The sequence below is a fragment of the Dermacentor silvarum genome, chromosome 11, assembly GCF_013339745.2.
Source record: "Dermacentor silvarum isolate Dsil-2018 chromosome 11, BIME_Dsil_1.4, whole genome shotgun sequence".
Taxonomy (NCBI): domain Eukaryota; kingdom Metazoa; phylum Arthropoda; class Arachnida; order Ixodida; family Ixodidae; genus Dermacentor; species Dermacentor silvarum.
In genome coordinates, this window is record NC_051164.1 from 105194288 (window position 1) to 105215015 (window position 20728).

At 49.0% G+C, this 20728-nt stretch overlaps 1 protein-coding gene across 1 annotated transcript in view; it reads right to left on the reverse strand.

The window, feature by feature from the left end:
* Positions 1-20728, reverse strand: part of LOC119433171 (uncharacterized) — a 135941-nt gene that overhangs the window by 13915 nt on the left and 101298 nt on the right.

Consider the following 20728-nt stretch of genomic DNA (forward strand, 5'->3'; position numbering starts at 1 on the left):
CACTTCTACAGTATCCACTATAACCAACGCATGTTCCTGTATGCTGCACTGACTCTACTAATGCCGGCTGTGCGTTTCGCCGGCCTGCTCATACGGACGCTACGAGGCCCCGATGCATGCTGCGTTGCTAGTTATAGTGCGATAGCAATTATATGGCCACTCCAGGCCATTTTTCGTCTTCGGCGTCGCCGTGAGGTCTCGTATAAAGTCAAAGTGTGATAAGATCCAATGGCGCCCCGCACGGCGTACGCTGTGTGTGCGAGGGGAAGCGCGCGAGGGTGAGCCGAGGAGGTTAGTAGCTTGATGCGCGCACAATATTCAGTTCACGCGCAAAGTGGAGGGGGGGGAGGAGGAGAGCAAGCGTCACATCCTCTAGCCCAGCCGTGCGCGGCTCGAACCCTTTGTTCTCTAGCGGTTGCAAAGTTTGGGCGAGCCAAGATGGCTGGTGGCAGCATGTACGCTGTCTTCGCGCGCGCTTAGTACTGGAGGTCGCGTAATCTCATGTTTCGGAGACGCATTGACGGAGCAAGCAGCAGAAGCGTTCACTCCACTCTGTTTGCGCTCGTTCATCGCGCCAGCATTGTGACAGCGAATGTTCGCGGTCATCGAGTGAGATCTGTTTACGTTTTCTTGAGCGTGCGCGACACCTGACAGTGTGCTTGCTAATTTAATTAATAAGCGAACGTTTACTGCAATTCATACGGCCGATAAAACTACGAACCTTTCGGGCGAAACTGCGACTTTTTTTTATTTACGTTTGATGCCGGCCGCGCCGCCAGACGAAAATCTTCGCAGAACTCCCATCAACGGCTTTTCTGCTCACGTGATCAAAAGTATGCTGACCACGGGTTCTGCAAAAAATAAAATAATTTCCTCGATGCCTAGGCATGAAACCTGAAACTGAAGACTCCAATTCGGACTTGCCATAGACATTTGGCATAGGCATTGGTTAACCATTTGGCATTGGTTATGATAATCTAAGCCACAAACATTTGGCATAGATTAGAGATATGGCACAAAAGACGTGTCAAACAAGATTACACGGGCCAGTGCGACCGCTTGCTATTTAAAGTAAAACCTATAGCGTGATCAAACATCACGGAGGCATATATGACGCATAAGGGACTTTAGACAAGAGGCTTCAAGAACCAGCGCAAACATGCGCTTGCTACTGCAAATATAATATATCAAGCCTCCAAGCATTATCACAAAGTATAAACCTTTCCGCTGGTTTACATTTGGGTGTCGGAACGCACTTTTCGAAGGCTGAGTTTTGCGTGGAATCAGAATTCGAGAAAATACATAGTGGCTTTTTCCTACACCTCAGCCATGTATATGTGAATATGTGGCTGCAATAAAGACTCCGATTCAGTTAGTGAGAATGAGAGCCACGTCTTTGAGAAATGTCACGAAATATATATGTGCTCCCGCAGACGTACTATGTCACCGGACAGTGGGCCTCTTTCAGACGTGCGAGACCGTTTTTTTTTTCCTATAATCATTTTCCCTATAAAACCTATCTCCCTGTCCAGGGGGAATTTAGTCACACTGTCAAGGTGTGACTAAAATCTGTTCATGCAACTTTCTTACTTGCACTAGCTTACTGCGGACCTTTCCTCCATTCCCTTTGACTACACAGCGAGAAACAGCAGCAACTTGTGAAGAAGCCGCGTGGCAAACAAATCTAGGGCAGCGGCGTCTCGGTATTTATATATGCCAGGACCTCCCCGGTCGGCAATTCGCGATGCGTTGGACACTTACGTAATCCAGTCCATCACAAGAAGATAGGGGGCCCGGCTGCGAGCAGGGCGATATAAAAACACCAGCAAAGAAAACAAATTGAGAACTTCCGTCTCTCCACGCGCGCTCCCGATCTTCACCCGATAAGCTATACGAACTTGAAAAACGGGACAAAGCGAGCTTATGGGCCACGACGCCTGGGGGCGCTCTGCGAAAGATAACATGCAGGGGCGCCGCCTAGTGGCATGCAAAGGCAAGCCGAGGGGATGCGCGCCGCGTTCGGAAAGATACCGACCGGGTCACTCAGAAAACGACGCGGCCAACAACGACGCCTTTCCTCAGCATCCTCTCCGTTTTGCTGTTTCGATTCCCACACGCACACAGCCACGTGTACGCGTATGCAACCGAATACAGGAACGGTTGATCGCGCACATAGAGGAAACTCCGGGCCAATTGATCGAGGCAGCAGTATATAGCTATAGGCGCCGCTATTACGTGTGTCTCGGGAAACGGTGCCGGGGCGCCACGTGCGATAATGCGAGACTCGCGTCTCGGGCATTTAAACACACGCGTGCGTCCAGACCGGTCTGGAGCCGAAATTATTGCGAGCACAGCGGAAGGTAGAAGGGTTGTATGGGCTGTTACGGACCGTAACTGCAGTATACAGAAGAGGCTGGATCTTCATAGCGTGGCGTTTCTGAATAAACAAAAAAAAAAGTAGCGCTGAGGAAAGTCTTACGAAACACCCCGATTCACTCATTTCTAGAAGTCGATCGCGAGAGCAATTCAATTGGAAGGGGGGGCACACTGAAACGCGAATAGGAAAAGAAAATTCTGCCGATAGCCGCCGGCTTAATTCCCATTGCACGGCTCCCACGACGCGTATAGTTCGTGCGTAAAACATTGGCGGTAAAGGTGTGAATCTTCGATCCACGAAGCGACTTGCGACACGCGTGATTCCGGGTCCAGAATTTAACAGGCCAAGTCTCGGCAGCCATCTTGGTTTCTGCGATATGCGTGCTTCTCATTTCGTCGCGCCGTGTGCGGAAGGTCCTTCTTTTTTTTTTTCCTCTCTACACACGTTCTGCGACAGGCACGTTTCGTGCTGACATGGTATAGATGCACTGTTGCTGAGCTGCACTGCAGAGCAAATGCAACTGGCGTTCCAGTGGTTTTCATGCGCGATCGTTTCCGGCGTTCTCGTATCGAATGACCAGCACACAACACTGCTGCGGGTGATGCAGGTGATGCGTGAGCCACGAACGCGGTACCAGGCGTCCGTACTTTGTTCTACATCGCGTATTTTCGTACGGCTCGTGAAATCCAGCTGGGCATGCAGCTTCTACGCCGTCGCCGCTTCATCAGTGCGCGAAGGACTCGGCCCTCTCGAGACTTCATCCTTTTGTAGAAAGCTATGCAGACACGACCGTTGTTGCCTGCACACATTTCACCAAGAGTTCTAAGAGTAGGTGACACCAGAATACGCTGGGAACAAGCACGCGCGGGATGTGGATAAATCCACGTCAAGCCCGAACGCAACCGGCCTTGCACCACAAAACTTGCGGCGCTGGTTCCTTTCCACTCGTATCCACTGGCTTGCGCAGTCAATATTCTCATTTCAAAGGCTGAATAAATGTTTTATTCTCTCTCTCTCTCTTGCGCAATGCGTAGAGTATGCAACAAAAATTTCTCGAGCCAACTGTGGCGTTAGCGTCTACTGGAGCTGCAAGCAAGTAAGCTTTAAAAAAAACGTGTCTTCACAGAAGTAGTGTAATGTTTATTGCACATTGATATATAATGTCTATTGGTGTTTTGTGGCTAAAGCGCCCTTAGGCGTTGATGCACCCACGCTGACGCCTGGTGGCACGTCTCCTCCATCACGACTACCAACGTCGATGACCATGAGCAACCGTCGTGCATATGGAAGCTGCACTACGCTGCACACGCTAGCACAACGCGAAAGACGAAGCACGTAACTGACACACTAATACAACGCGCAAGACAAAGCACGTAACTGAATCGTCACCGAGTCAAATCAGCGCGTACAGCGCGTCGTAATTGCAGCCTCCGCGATCAACTTCAGAAACATTTTCAGACCTAATTGCGGAGGCCAGCGCTCCGCTGTGCTGAGTACGGTGAACGCCACTACCAACGCCACCTAGGTGGCGTTGGTAGTGCTTCTTGATGCCAGCGTCCCTTCGAATGCTGGCATCGAGGCGTCATAGAGCTGAGACCACCGAAGCGTTCACTGTCGGTGCGCGTTAGTGTCATAATGCAGTACTTCTCTTTTCTGCTCGTAGGCGGCGGCACCGCCCCGAGCAAGAGCGCGGGTACACGGAGGAGAGTTAGATATATAAGGCGCGTCTGTGTAGCTCTCTGCAAATGCGTTTGTGGCGCAATGGGTTAAACGCTCGGCGATCTATCGTCGCGGACCGAGAGGTCGTGGGTTCGATTCCCAAATTTTGCATGGTTGTGGAACTTTTTCTTCTGGTTTCTTTCTTTGTATTATGTTCCATGACGTATTTCCGTGACGGAAATACGTCAGTGAAGTCTTGGTGGACCCCGGAATAAAACACTTTCGTGTTAAAACTTGCAGGAGTGGAAGTTGAAAGTGAAGCCGAGCCACCGGAATTTAAGGATCGGCACGATAAAACATTAGCACGAGGGTTGTTTTATCGCTCTTTGCCCGACACAAGAACTACCCACGGAGTAACCTGAGGACCTCTCACTGAGGAATCTTGCTTCTAAATGTGTCTCAGCCTCGGTACAAAGACAGACGAGGCGCTTTCCTTCCCGTTTAACGGACGCTTAAATTTCCGACCAAACGTGGTCATAGACACCGACACAGAGTCTGCAATGGTGAAGCGTCAGTTTCATGTCGTCAGCGGTTGGCTCGCGTCACTGGGGCGTACATAACAAAAAGTTTGACACTTTGCCAGTGCGTCTTCGGAGCTCTGCCAGTGCGTTAGTCATCGGCGACGAGAGGAGTACGTGCCACATCGGCACGCTCCGCGTATGCGTCGCCCAGCCATGTGCAAGAACCTCGTGACAAACTGCAGGTGAATATTTTACGATAGAACGAATTCGCAGTAACAACGTGTCATCATTCATTGGTCTGCGGCCGCTAAAGCGGCGTTAAGCCGTCAGCTGAGGCAGCAACTTCGTTTTCTACGAGCCGAAGTGATACAATGAATATGACGGAGATACGAAGCCGTGTTCTATCCCGATCAGGTTATCTGTTCGACGATTACCATCGCGAGTCTCCGAACTACCAGCTGAAAGAGGGCAGGCACCTAGCGGTTCAAAATAAAAATGCTCCTCCCTATCAATGTTTCCTAGCCGTCCGCGGCTCCCCATAAATTAAACTCGCGCGACTGGATGACCTCTCCTCTGCTGTGAACGAGGCTGGCACGAGAAGGCCAGCAGACCTGGTGCCATCGACATTCGGGCCGCTTGCAAATATACATACGATAACGCAGCGCAAGAGCGCCTCATTCCCGCGTTCGGTGTAATCTCGTGCTGTCATTACAGAACTAAGTGACGGCTAGCGAAATTATGCTCGCTAGGGTGAGCCTCCGCTGGAAGTGCGCGAAGCCAACGAGAGGAGGCATTTTCGAGGTCACCTGTGAAGTTGTCATCGCCCGCTGTCGACCTGTCTGTCCGCTCCGTGGCATGAACCTTTACTCAGGCCTTACTTCAGCGTGGTTTCAGCCTTTGGAAACCACGCTGAAGATATGCGCACAGAAAGAGTCGATTTCCATCTCGCGAATTCTCAGGTCCTTCATAGATGAAGCTGAAAAGGAAACGGGCCAGCAGGAGGAGACGAAAGGCCAAGCGTTGCGCTCCCAGGATATACGATGTTTTGATGAGTACCTACTTTCTGAAGAAAACGATCGCAACAGCGCACATACTACCGACGCTGTTCAGGTAACGGGGAAATTTTGGAGAGGGCCATTCGGAGGATCGAAGCAAACAATGCTTTGGCAACATGAGAGGCAACACAGAATTCGTTTTTAAGCAACGATTAATCGCGATATGTCGATTCAAACCTGACGTCTAAATATGTAACAATTAGAGCGTTTGCGTTGGACATTTAGTAGCAATACATTACCGAGTGTTTCCTTTCATATTGCGCGAGGAAGTACCCAGACAAAACTAAGACAATTTCAGCAAAAATAATAATAGGGACAAGAAACATTCGGCAGAACCCATCTCACGATGGCTCTCGACAGCAATGCGTTTAGCACTGAATCAATATAGCGAAATGGCCGAGCGATTTACTATTATAACAACTACTCTGCTTTGGCACGCCTCGCAAAAACTTGTATAGTGTGGTGGTTATAAGTTCTATTGATATATACTATCCTAGTACACCGATAGTTCTGTTGATAAGAAAACACGGCCTGTGAGAGTTAAGCCCACAAAGTCACACAAGGGAGCGCAGGGATCATGTATACGCATATACGAACACGTGAAAGCTGCGATAAACTTCTTTTGCTGGAGTCCCGTGTGCGTCTTTGTGTGTCTCATTAATAGACCGTGCATTCCAGCACACACCCGCACAATATATCCTTCCGTTTCGGAGTAGCCTATCTTGCCGAAGTATTCGAGCAACTCCGATTACAATAAGATATCAGTAAATCAACCAGTTTGAAAGAATACAACGGCACTCTACTGTGTAGACTGACAGGCAGGAAGGATTCCGGCTGACGCTCACAACGCCCTTGTCATCGTAAACGATGCGCCGAGCGCGCGTCTCCGCGAAAAAAAAAGAAAGAAATGAAAAGAAGAAGGAAAAAAGGAAGAAAAAAAAGGGGGCGAAGGAAAAAAGTGTGTGTGTAGGGAGGGGGGGGGGGGGGGGGGAGGAGGCAGAGAGTCCTGTTTGTCCAACAAAAAGACAAAACGGTCCAGGGCGGCACAGACTGGTCATTACCTCGGACAAGCCGCGCGGCTCCTCCAGCCACGTCTCACCAAAAAGCGTGCAGCGCTACCGAAGCAAAAGCTGACGTCAGACAATCGAAACAGCGAGTTACAGTGGCGCTTGAGTTCATCACAGAAGACTCGCAGACGTGTTGAAAAGCGAGGGAGGAAACAATGTCACCTTAGCCTATTGATGCGGGATCGGTGCGACTATGCATGCTGCTATAACGACCAAAGTTTGGAACCAGCTAGTAGTTTCATTCTGGACAGTGTCGAATTCCGCCATTGCGCCAAATTTGGCTGCGTTCACCCGTTTGAGCCAATCAGAGAGCACGTGATCACTCCCACACCCTGCCAGCCAATCAGAGCAAGCAAATGGCACATTTCACATACACGAAATGACATCGCCCTCAACCCGAACAAAGCAAATAAAAATTTGGAGAACGCTTAAGCTTCGCCTGGAACGCGACAGCATTCAAAGATCCCTGAATGCTTGTCAGGCTTCCCGGCAACTGCAGCTTTATTTTTTCTTTACTTCCGCCTCTGCGCGCCGCTACCGTTTTACGCTGCCGACGAGGCGAGCGCCATCTGGATGGAGTTTTCGCAAGTAACCTAGCCGAGCGCGCCGCTGTTATGGTATGAAATGCTGGAAAAGGTGTTTGCATTTGAGTTCCCTCGTGACAGATTGATGTTTTCTCGTACATTCAAATTACAATCCGACGCTATCATGTCTGTAGGTTGTAGTTAAGTCGTACTTTACGATTTTCTCACGGAATTTACTTTGATAAATTAAACTTTTTGTTCACTAACGTCTTGAGCCACGCGGAGGGCCTGTGTGGTCGGGGTGGTTCGGGCCGGCACTGACACCGACGCCGGATTTTCTACGACACGGGGCCCTTAACGCTTTCGCGTTATTACCTAAGCATTCCATTATGACGTGCTGAGTGGTCTCCAGAGTTTTGCTGCAGCAGACACATGCCTCATCTTGTTGCAAATATTTGCTCCGGTATGTTTTTGTCCTTAGGCAACCACTAGAGCCTCAAATAGCAATTAAGGCACTGCTCTTTGCGTTATCGTACAGATTCTCCCTTCTAATTTCTTTCTTGCCATTCTTCTAAATTTCTGTGGCCTTCTTTTGTTTCAATTCTATGCATCCGATTTTCTATTTCCATTTCTCTCAAACTCAATTTTTTTCATCCATGTTCATGAGTCTTTCTTCGAAACTAATAAGTAGATCGTAGCGCCGCCCCTCGACAGAAATGGTCTTTGTGATTTGTGATAACCCATGCTAATTTATTTATTTATTTATTTATTTATTTTTTTGAAATGTGGCGTCTTTATCACTCGAGGAGAGGCGCTATGCTTAACTCGGTGGAGTGGAGGAAGAGATTCGATTGGAGGATCGTTCGAGGATACTTGGGGTTATAGACTCTCTCTAGTTTTTGCTGACACGCGGTGACAGATAGTTAACCGTGCCAAGCGCCCGGTATAGCTAGCTTTCGAAACACTGCCACGGCATAGCGAAACGTGGGCACGGTGCTTTGTTTCGTCATGGTGCTGCACTTTTTACTATCTCAAACTCTTGTTTTACTCTCTTTTCTTGCTTGTGTTTTTGATGGGTGGCGAGAGAGGGAATCCAGTCCTTCGCGGCCACTTCCAAAGGCAGCTCCTGGAAAGACGCCGCTTCGTCCGCATTCCATAGGCGGCGAGAGCCTCGAGGTATACACGAGCAGAAACGTAAATATGAAGAAAGGCGTTGTTCTCTTCGAGGTTAGAGTGGACATCCGTTAAAGTAACATCGCATATAATGAAAGCCAGTCTGTATTAAAACGGGAAATCGACTCAGTCAAAGATGACTTCCGATAAGCTCTCTAACGCAATTAAACCAAAAGTGAAGAAACAGTTTTGATTGGTTGCTTCGAGCTATCGGTCCGCCTCGTACATTCGCCTCAAAAGTTTTCTATTCCATTCACCGTAATAAAACTGCCTATATATCCTTGTGCCCCACAGAAATGATATTCACTCTTGCATAAAGGCTCAATCGCATAACTTGAGAATACGCGCACTATTATTCTTAGAACCGGTCAAGATAATAATTCAATTTCGGCAGTTACTGTGCGTATCCGAAGCATAGTTTTGTTTCATGAATCGTCACAGCCATCTTAAGACTTAATGAGTATTGCGTCTTGCAGCTGAATGAATGAATGAATGAATGAATGAATGAATGAATGAATGAATGAATGAATGAATCGCTAATCACTGATAACGGTGGCCCCTCGATCATAAAAGAAGTAGCAGCTGCGAAAGAAGAGGTACGAGACATTTTCAAACGTCGCTCGCTATCAGACTAGCCCCTGCTCACTTTGTGGATGATGCAACTGTCTGTCGGCGTCGGAGCCCCGTGAAAGCCGGCAGAAAAGAATTCTCAGTTTGCCAGCAAGACGTTTACACGAAAGCCGTCTGCCCTGTTTGAAACACTTTATTGAGAATGCTACAGCGGCTTTCTGGAAAGTAGTATTTGCCTCGAAAACTGTTCCACAAGACTGACAGAGCCTGGATCAGCTGCATGCTTCAACAGAATGAGCCACCTGAATGTAAACGAAGTAGGAAAATAATGGCATAAGAATTATAGTATAGGAGTGAACAGCAATCCGCGTCGATCCTACTAGAATAATCCCAACTTTGTCCAGGCGAAGTTACCTTACCGAGCAAGGCCTGTGCCTAACAGCTAACAGTGTATCAATGGCTGTCAGCAATTATCGGCAGGCTCACACAGGCGCGCGTTACATGCAGCTGTACAAACCAGCAGCCATTTCCGGTTCCGTTAGCGGCAGGTAGCTACAGTGGCAACCCCCTGGAAACACCCTATTTATTCTAGCAACATTCTCAATGCGCATGCGCAGTAAATAGCTTGCAAACTCTTTAAGTCGGCAATTTCCGCCTTCAGAAGGCAAAACGAGTCTACAAGCTGAAGGGAGGCGGCGAAAAAAAAATGAAAGACTATAAAACCGGAAGATACAACGCAGTGAGGGCTCAGGAGTGTAAATAATGGTTTCGCAGAAAGCGAACGACGAGTTCCGTTGGGGAGCTACACAAGGCCCAACGAGATTGCAGCGGGTCCGGATTGCGTGCTTGAAAGGACGCCGCGCGGCCGTTGGGTGAGAGCAAGAGCCGCCATGACCGCGCGGGTGCATCTCTCTGGAGTTGGGCGCCCGTGATGAGGTTGTTGCCTCTCGTTGGGCCCCAAGCTGCACGATGAATCGGCCCAAAGCCGCTGATCGGCTCCTAACGCGAACTGCTGGGGCGAGCACGTCGCTCAGCAAACGCCCCCCACTTCTCTTTTTACGGTCTTCTCCCGCTGTACTCGGGTGCTGCACGCTATACGTGTCATGGCAGCTTTGTGTGTAAGCGCTTGTGTGACGGGCCAGGCTTAGCGCGGGGGTGTCTGCGTGGCTTGCTAAGGATGGGGCCGTAACGAGGGAATCGTAGGGGCTAAAAATCGAATGTTAATATTTGTACATTTGAAGAACAACAAGACGAAGAGAAAACAACAATGACGATGAGCACAGCAACAACATATGCTGAGCAGAGGCATTTGCTCCGCGGTGTTCTTCACTTCAAGCCATCGCGGCTTCGCCTAACTTCTTCCACCGCATACTTATACAAAATCTTTAGTTTAACGAACTTCACGAGGGGAAAAAAAAAGTTTAAAGCTTCTTTCTTTCCTCCTGGGGTAAGCTTATTCTCGATCTGTCATAGATACACATGTAGCTGCTAATAGTACTCGGTGTTGAGCTAGTTGGTGCATGTCAAACAATAGTAAAGAGAAAGGCAGAGAGAAAGCAAGAGGAAAGACAGGGAGGTCAAACTTTGCGCCAGAGACACGATCACAGAGCACGATAACATGGTGATCGATGACAAAACACGATCATGATCCTGTCTTTTTGTCCTCCCTCTCTGTTATCGTTCTTTTTTTTTTTCTTTTTTCCTGGGGGGAGGGGGGGGGGGGGGGGGTACTAAATTCATTATTGTTCTACCTGCAGCTAATGTTCCGCAGAGCATGCCCGGACCAGCGTTTCGAACATTACCCGTTCTGAACTGTAAATAGACAGGTCGCGAGTGTAGCGTTTGTCCGTTATTGCCCTTGCGAACGTAGCGTTTGCACTATGTACTACGAATGTAGTGATGTACGGACCCGATCAGCTCGAGCAGTAAGAGCTGTTACAACACGCAACAACATTCGCAGACCGGTCAGTAGTATATACCAAGCGCCCACGTCGGCGCACTGCGGAACGACGACCGAACTCGAATGCGTCGCTCTGCCATTGCGTCGCTACACGGACTCGCCACACGTGCTCCAGCGTTTAACGAGGCGTTCTACACCCTTCTCCTCAAACGCCCTCCAGCGTTCACCTATTCTGTTGCAAGCTGCAGCTCGTTCCTCTCGGCCAGTGGAAGAGCGCGCCCGGAGCGATGAACTGCACTCCGCTGGAAGCAGGAGGGGGGTGCAGAGAGGGAAAGAATTCCGGGGAGGATGAGGGAGAGAGGCGGACCTGTCGGAAGCGGCCTTCTCGGGGCTCCCCCACTGCGCCGCGGTGTACGCTCCGGTCGTAACGGGACGGAAGAAGAGCTTCCTCGTAGTACACGAGCTTTAAAGACATTCGCGTTTCTCCGCCTTTTTTTTTTTTTCTTTTATTGCGCGTCGATCTTTGCTTTGTTCTCTTGCCTTTTCGTTTTTCTTTTTCTTCCCTCGGGCGGCTCTTGTCTTGCTTCACTGGCCTTGCGATGATCGGCCGGTTCGGTGGCGTCGCGAATCCCGCTGTGTTTCGGCTAAAGTCGCGCCGCGCCGCATTGCGAAGGCTGTAGCAGCGGCAGGCCTATACCCAACGTCCCAGCGGAGAGACGAAGACGTGAGCGCAGGCGCAGCGCTGGAATGTCATCAGTGCACGTCTAAGGTGTACGTGCTAATTGTTGCGCAAGCTGTCACAGTGCTATGGCTCATAGAACTTGCGCGCGCGAAGCAGGCACGATGGAAAGAGCTATATGACACGAACACAAAGCGCTTGTGCTGTTCCTTGCCTTCTTTCATCGTCATCCGCCGTGTATTGAGTACGCACTTCGATGTATTAAGGCGAGTGCCTTAGATGGCCCATGGGACGAAAAATCCGATGACCAGGGTTATGGCCAAAATGTTCATGGAGCCGCCATGAGTTCCACTCCCTCTACTTTACCATAATTAAGATAGAGTTAATTAGGGCAATCGAACTCACGACCTTTTGTGGGAGTCGAAGCCACGACCTTTCGTGTTAATGAGGGTGAAGCTAAGCAACGCACTGTTAATTAAGGTAGAGGTACTTAAGGTACTCAAGCCCACAACCTTTGGTGCGAGAAAAACAATAGGAAGTAACAACGTATTCGAATGAGAATGTCAGGTAATTTTAAGGAATCTCTCGTGAGCGCAAAGGCTTTTGCCTTCATCCTGTTTCATCATCATCAACAGCAGCAGCATCATCAGCCTATATTTATGTCCACTGCAGGATGAAAGTCTCTCCCTGCGTATCCTGTTTAGCGTACGCTAAAGTGACTGTCAACTGTCGCTGTAGAGAGGACCCCCTCCGGGTTAATTTGGACTAGCTGACGTTCCTTTAGATGCAACTTCTTTACACGAACGTTCGTGCAACTGCTTCCCCATCGGAATGAGGCCGCCATGACGGAATATCGAAGCCGCGACCTCGGGCTTAGCAACGGAACGCCACACATACGAAACAGTGGCAGCAGTCACGTGCTTTCCCACACGCATAGGTTCAAGCAGTGAGCCTGCAGTCCCAAGAAACTTCCGGTTGCATTTTCTATCAAGCTACTTCTAAAAGGAAGGCGTGTTTTCAAGTTGGCTCAACGTACGTACTAGACGTCGATTCCTACACTTTTGAATAACAGAAACGCGCGCCATGCCTCAAGTACAAATATCTAAAATGTTTTGTTTATTATACGGCGAAATTTATTTGTATGTTTGTGATTAGCCGGGGAGGAAAGCTTTGAAAACCTTCGAGCTTTCGTTTTGCCGCACTTATAAACTGCGAATCGCTGTTGCCTTTCTCGCTCGCTCTATATTTAGGCAGAAAACCGACAGTGTACGTAAATACTAAAAAATGCGCAGCCGCTCAAAATTCTGTTTGGAACGCGCATACGCGTCACACGCACACTGACACCTGAGCGTTTCTCCTTGACTGCCGAACTAGGGAGTGAGGACGCGACCTCATCAACGGTCACAGGAAAAGATGAAAATCAAAGTGCCGCGCGCGCCACGCCAAGGTGAAGCGTGAGCGGCGACCTTTTTAGAGAACGACAGAAACTGACAGTCACACCTCCGAAGTTTCCGCGCGACAGTTCGAAACACGAAATCGACAAATATGACGTCCAGGGACGGTTCGAAGGCGAACGAGAAACCATAAAGGGAGAAACAAATAAATAAAAGAAAAGCGACTCGAAGAGTCAAACCGTACACGACCTTTCGAGCTGTTCGCGGGGTCAACGATCGTAGGGAGAAAGCCGAAACAACGACGCGATGGTGGGTGAGGAAACAGAGGACACGGAAGAAGAGCAAGGACGCCATTGAATACGAGGAAGCGCCGACACACTGCGCGGGGGGATCACTTTGATACAACGTGTACCACAAACGTTTTCCTCACTCCTCATCTGCCAATCACGTGGGCGGCGATAACTTTCCCTTCTCGTTCTGTTTTTACAGAGGTGCCAGCTCTTTGAGCTGATGTGTCAGAGTTTCCTTGTACAGAGAGCTGTATCGTATGCAGACGCCAGGGAGCGAATACAGTAACAAATTAACACGAATGACCCTTCCCGCGAAACCAGTAACAAAACAGCAGGCTTGGGAATAAATTTTGTGAGCCTCTGACCTCAATAAATCAGTTGGAAGTTACCCCCTACGTCGCTCACATTTCTTTTCTTTTTACGATCGCCTTGCTTTAGCGGTAGAGATGTGCCTGTCAGAAAATAACAACTAGATCTATTCTTCAATTCAATGTTTATTTCTTTGGTGATTTTTTGTTAAGTTTATAGATTTTGATCTCCATGCGACCACTGTCTATACGGGAACGTGAGACCAGAGAAAATCGAGTATTTCTTCATATTTGGAAAGCACCTATCCAGCCACTTGTAAAATATGCCTGATGCAAAACGTTGTGAAACGCAATGAAAGAGGCGAACCCGCAACATGATGACATAGTGACAGCAAGAGCAAACACCCAGTGAATATTGCCATTGGTGGCTACTTACCGCCAAAGTGGCGCTATTATTCGGGCGCGTTTGGAGCACAAAATTCGAGGTTGGCTCCGCGGCTACTTATGCCTGATATTTCGGCGGCTTACATAGCAACTTTTTTTTTTTTTTTAGCGTACGAAGGCACGAAATGCATCGCATATATTTATATTTTTTTTTTCTAATGCTGGCGGCGACTAATCTGGCACGAAAATAAATTATTCGCCTATACTTTTGGCTACTTATACCATCAGTTTTCGATCTTTTCTTGAGTACAACTACCTAAATTACACCCTCGAGGGTTGATTGTATGTCGAAATACCCTTTTTGCACCCTTACTTGCACTGAAAACTTTAAGAAATGGACGTACTCGTTAGCAGAACACCCTTGACGCCTAACGGCAACACTGCACCCAGCCGTCTAAACCTTTCAACGTGCTTTACTAAAACACTTTACAAATACTGTCCACGCTTGGAGCATTGTTACAACCAGTGGACGCGTACTCTGCGACGATCACTTTGGCGATAGTATCGCCGTCAAGTGCTCGCTGATTGGGGCTGGTTGAGTAAAATCGGATAAGCCGATTGGCTGGTTGAGCCCTACGTCACGCGAGAGGCGATAGCATCGCCGCAGTGATCGTCGCAGAGTACGTCCCCAGTAATGTTTCAAGACGTAAACGAAACGTTTTATATGTCATTATTTTCATGAGTCCTTTGGCATTTGACTCAATATCATGGCGCACACAATTGTGCACGTACTGCAGCGCCTCAAGGGGTCACGAAAATCGAATAAAAAAAGCCCTCACTATATATGCGTGCGCACTCTCCCAGCATTTAAATACAAACGCTATAGCGCGGCCGATGTTCGGCACAGCTAACCCTCTCTGCGAGCGCTTGATTGCGCTATCACGTTTGCAAGTCGTCATTGCCTTTTGAGGAGCCGCAGAGACAATAATTGCGCACTCGCGCGCGCATAATCTTCGTCCCGAGTCCCTCCGCATTCACGCACGCATGCGCAAAAAAGCACGCGGGGGATCGCGATGACGTCACGGCGCGATCCAGACGGGCAGCCAGGCGCGGGCCACGAGCAGCCAGCGGGCGCAATGGGGTCAGGGACGCCCTGTCAACTGGACTGAGCCACGGATGCCGCCGCGCACGAAACACACACGCACACACCGCTCGTTACGAATGAGCCCGCATGCCGATGCTCACGCTGCATCGCGGCCCGCCGCTCGCTCCTATGTACTGCGCATGCGTCGCCGCTCTTGGATATTACGCGTAAACCCTTAGCAGATCACTAGAGCTCGTCGTGGCCGGGTTAATATTATTTAGCCTTAATTACGACGCCGTAAGAGTTATCGCTACAGATTTCGGGCTCCGATATTGCAGCACCTCACGATGGATCTGTAATGGATTCCAACTACCTGCCCGGAACGACGACCGTATCCCGCCGGGGTAGCTCAGCGGCTATGGCGATGCCCTGCCCTGTACAAGGGCGTGGGTTCGATTACCAGCGTATTCCGATGAAGGCAGCACGCAAAAATGTCCGTGTACTAACAATAAGGTGCACGCTAAAGATCCCCAGGTGGTCATAATTAACCTGGAGCCCTCCACTACGGATTCTTTCATAACCCACAGTTCAGTTGTTTGGAAAAATTAAACCCCAAGGTTCTTATTTTTCTTTCTTTTTTTTTTTTCCAATGGCCATGCTCGGTCGCTGTATCTGAACGTTACATGCGACCTTTTGCACGGAGGATTTCAATCATGGGCCGATTTTTATCGGGGTTTACAAATCTACGTGGAGGCGAAATCAAATAACAGGAAAGTGAGTTGCCGAGTGACAAAAGTGAGAAGTGTGGCGCAAGTGTCACTCACTGCAGAGCTTCACAAGCGAGGCTTGCGCAATAAGCCACGCCTATCCCGGTCGCACTTTACTTTCCTGAAACAAGGCCCGAGTAACGATTGTTCCTTCTTTCGATCTGATCCGTCAGTGCTTTTTCGCTTACTGCGCAACTTACTGACGCTTCCGCGAGGCTTCCCAAGCGTATACAGACAAATTTACTCACCGCTAAAATGCTTCTGGCAACCGGCCACTGGTTGCGGTGGTTACTGTCAATGTACATAGGTTTGATCGCGCTTCGCTGATGCTTTAGGGGTGCATGGATGTCCGTTTGGAGCTATATGCTTCTTTTAAACCGCTGGCTCACATCCATTGCTGCTGGGATATTATTGCTGTTGGGATGACTATGTTCTTAAAAATTGAACGTTGTCTACTTAGAGCATATCACAACAAGAACAGAAGAAACGGAACTAGCAGCCACTATATACGCCCATAGCTCATAACTCATAGCTCGTTTTTCACAGTGCGTTCATAACGAGCTGCCTTACCATGTGACCGAACGACAAAGTAAGAACGAGTTGGTCGTGATTTCCGTCTTCCCACTCCCTTACCCCCTTCCACGACTTGTTTTTTTTTTTCTTTTTTCTTTCCTTTAAAGCATGAAACAACATTGTAAGAGTCAGTCGTCTGCGGCATTGTACAACTCAGTTCTTTCAGAAGGGTGTAACCCGACACATTCCTTCCATCTTACATTGTAACGCCTCCTTCGCAGCCTGCCCTTTATTGTTGAGCTTGCGCACGGATTGAATGCATCGCCCGCCCGACCTCTGCAGGCGTCTAGCGTAATGCCATGGACTTTCGACACTCGGAGAGACATTGCAGTCTCTAAGGAGAGCATAGCGTTCGTACAGCTTTGCGTTATCACCTCGCGACCTCAAACACGTGCGAAACGCCGAGCATCGCCGAGCAAGCGGCTTAAATTGTTGAAAAAAAAATTCGATTTTCCGCGCCTGCCTCACACTTTATATAAAGCAACGTAATGTCATTAAAACGGCACCAGAGCACGAGCTTGTCACGTGGTACTCCCTCGAGTCGGTATCTGGTTCACTTGCTATCATGCAGAGCTTTAGCTGTTCCTTTGCGTCCGTCGTGCAATGTCGGCCAACCTCGTAAACCCTTTCGGAGTAAGTGGATCAGATAAGCGATCGCCCACGTGATAGGAGGAGGTTTGCTTCCTTGAGAAGTATGCAAACTCCCAGAGGCCGCGGTATACATAGAAACCGAACTCCCGAGGGCCGGAGCAGGGCATGGCTCGCCGGACCGCACAGATAGCGTTGCCCTCGGAGCATACTCCTATTAAGCGTCATTTGTAGATCCGATATCGACGAGCTGCATAAAAGACATCGGGAGCGTTAAGGAAAAGCAGTACACGAAAGCTAAAGGTAGGCCGAGAGAGATCATGTGTTCCGTACCTGAACTTAAGATACGTAGGTTTAATTGGCCCTCACTTAACGACGGCTTAAGCACGACTATACGTCACGTTGGCTCGGTAGTTACACTGACAAGGTATTGGCGGACGCGGGCCACTATGTGCTTCGAGCGTGCTTTGCATGATGAGCCCCGAATGCCTGCCGCGCCCCAATGTTGCTACTAAACGGTTGCTACAACTAATGGTGCCTGGCGTGTTGCACGTAAAATGGGTGCTTGCTGAATTACGAGAACGATTGATGGTAGTGCCAACTTTAAGTGCTCGATTAAAAAAGAATCTACGGAAAAGCAGTTTATGTTTTTTTAATGAAGTCACTACACGTCAGCTTGAAGTAAACAAACAAACAAAATAAAGTAAAGAAACATAATCCTGCCAGTCCTGACATCTTGTCAACGAGCCGAAGAGAAGAGCAAAGCGAAGAAAAGGCAAGCAGGTCAAGAAAGAAAGAAAAAAAAGAAAGAAAGAAACTAATACTTCGGGAACCACAGCAACGCGGGGATCGCTTTCTGGGCTTATGGGACTTGTGGCGACGGTCCAAAAATTATTGTCACCGTGATTGACCTTGAATCCAGGTGAACTAACGTGGTGCGGTGTAGAAGGCGCTGGTGGTCATAACGGGGACCAATGCCGAGGTGATGCTTGATAGACACCTCATACACGAAACTGTCGACATATATGCAACAATAAAGAAGGCAGCTCGCTCGTGCCTAACATCACTTCACGCCTCAAGGTAAGCCGTAAACCATTTTCTTTTTCTTTTTAGCTTCTGGGGTTTTACGTGCCAAACCCACGATATGGTAATGATGGACGCCGTAGTGGGCGACTCCAGATCAATTTAATCATCTGGTGTTCTTTAACGTGCACAGAATGCACGCTACAGGAGCGTTTTCGCATTTCGTCCTCATCGGACGGCGGCTGTCGGTAGCTTAAATGAAGCAATACTTGCACCTAAAGACGACCAAGACGCAAGAGCATGTCCGACACATGATGGTGATTGCTATTGTCACCCCCTTTAAAATAGGGCGGCTACGAATAGTAACCTAGCCTGCTTGTTTACGGGCAGTTCCGCTGACGGAGCCTGGTCCCGTTGTCAAGACATTGGGCCTTAGCGACAGGCCTTGTTCTACCACTCTTAATCACTTCAAGTTCGATCTTCCTGTGAACCTGTTCTTACTTTGGAGACACACACATGCAGTTTATATATATAGCGTAAGACGACTACAGGCAGGTCTGCCAGTTCAGCAGTACAGTCTCAATCAATATACTGTGTATGCAACGACAGCGATCGGATGTCGATGGTCAATCACGAATTACTGTCAGGGGGCAAACCGGCTTCGGGAATTCGGAACCAAACCAATTCACGGCAGCTCGAGCTCCAACGAAGCTGCGCTGCAGTTTCTGTGCGAGAAAGCACAGACTAACGGGGCAATTTAACAGGCGCGCATGCTAACATGCGCTTCCCCGAGAACGTTCCTGTTCTCCTTTCGGCCGGTTCGCTCACACGCGCGCGCGCGCATTGTGGCGAGGAAGGAACGACGCGCGGGGATCATGCGCGCACGTCCATGCGACCTTATCGAAGGCGGCTCGCACGCCAGCTTGCCACAGTTCACCTGAGGTACAGGCAGAAAAGAAGAAAGATGTTTAGAGTAACAAAAACAAGAGCAGGAAAACAGTAAAGAAAATAAGGAAAATTCTGGGAAAGAAGGGGACACGAAAAGGGCAGGATCACGAACTCCTTTCTCGAAGCGCAGCCATCATCGGAGGCAAAGGCAGCAACACTTGCGCGCGCGCGCCCGATAGCATCGACACGCATGCTTGAACGCACGCGTTCGGGGCAACGGTTATGCTTCCAGCCGTACATGCTGGTATACGGTGCAGCGTACGCCGAAAGCTGCGAGCTGCGGGACGCGAAAACCAAATGTCGTAGCTTCTCGAAGGCCTCATGCGCTCGATAGGACAGAATGGTGTTATTGTTCGGGACATCCATCCATTCATACGCGCTTTTAAAGGCGCCATACACGCTGACGCCGTGGGCGACGTGATATATAGCCGCGTTGGTTTTCCTTTGATACAAGATGGAGTTCGACAAAGGAACGAGACAGGCGCCGGGTACCGCGAGAAGGACGGGAGTGCGGTTCCGTTAAGACAACTGGTTGTCGAGTGCGCGCTTTGCGAAGAAGGCTCGGAGTTCCATCATTTTGACAGCCATTCAAGTGCACTTGTCGCTGCTCGCAGAGTCTGCGGCCGACGCAGTTTGAAGGCGTCGATCCCTCTCGCGCTGCTCTCAAACGAGAGAGAACTATACAAAGTCGACCAATTGGTTCAGTGACGAGGTTTACGAAGTTCTGTAACTTAAAGATCGACTCCCGTGCACTTTCCCGTAACCTGATAGGTTGTCGTCTGCCAAGAGACAGGATAGGGAAAGGTGAGCGACGACTGGGGTACCGTTCTAACGTTCGAGCGTGGTTTCGAAGACTGTAAAGTTTAACCCTATAGTGGCGTGTGTGCGCAGCGCTGCGAAGTGTATAGCCTTCGTGCTATACTGCACAGAAATCCACGAGCGCAGAATGTGTTCGTTACAAGCTGTTTTGTATACGCGTTGTTCGTGCGGCAGCTCGGCTGCGATCACGTTGCCGCTTGACACGACGTGTTTGGCAACGAGGGGGGCGCTGTTGATTGCAGCGATGCCCCGGCTCATTGAGCAGCACGTCGAGAGCCCACGCACGGCCACGCCGAGGCATTTCTTCCTCGTGCGGCAACCGTTCCCCTAATGAAGAGCCTTGTTCGAAGCCTTCACGTCGCCTCTTCTTCTCGGATGCCAAGTTTAGAACCGCCAGGTTCCTGGTGCATCGTGCGCTAAGGCATGTTGAAGGCACGCATGCTAATTGCGTTCACGGGCTCACAAGAAAAGAGCAATGATTCGAAAGATGTCTTAATTTCGAACACTTCGCGCTTGAGGCAGTTATATGCGAACCTGGACAGCTGCGAAACAATGTGGACCAGAACTATACTAACATCCTAGCTTTTATGCACCTTTGCGTAATTTCTTCGTGTGGTTTAGCGTCTCAAAGCTTCAACTACCAGATGTTTCATTAATTATACTTCTAATATGTTGATTTGTATTTTTCCATAATCGTAAGCCTTAGGTGACATGATGTCTTGTTTATTTACTTATGTTATGTTGATTTGTATTTTGCCACTATTTTTACCTTAGTTGCTAATCGTATGTTCTGCATTTTTATACATTTAATAACAGGAGGTCCCCCTGACAGTTTCTACTTTGGGACCTCCTTCTGTATTACTAATGCTTTGTAATTGTATTAATGTCTAATAATGATTGATTGATTGATTGATTGATTGATTGATTGATTGATTGATTGATTGATTGATTGATTGATTGATTGATTGATTGAAGAAACACTGGAGCTACGACGGACGCCGGGTCCGCGAGCTCCGAAGTGACTC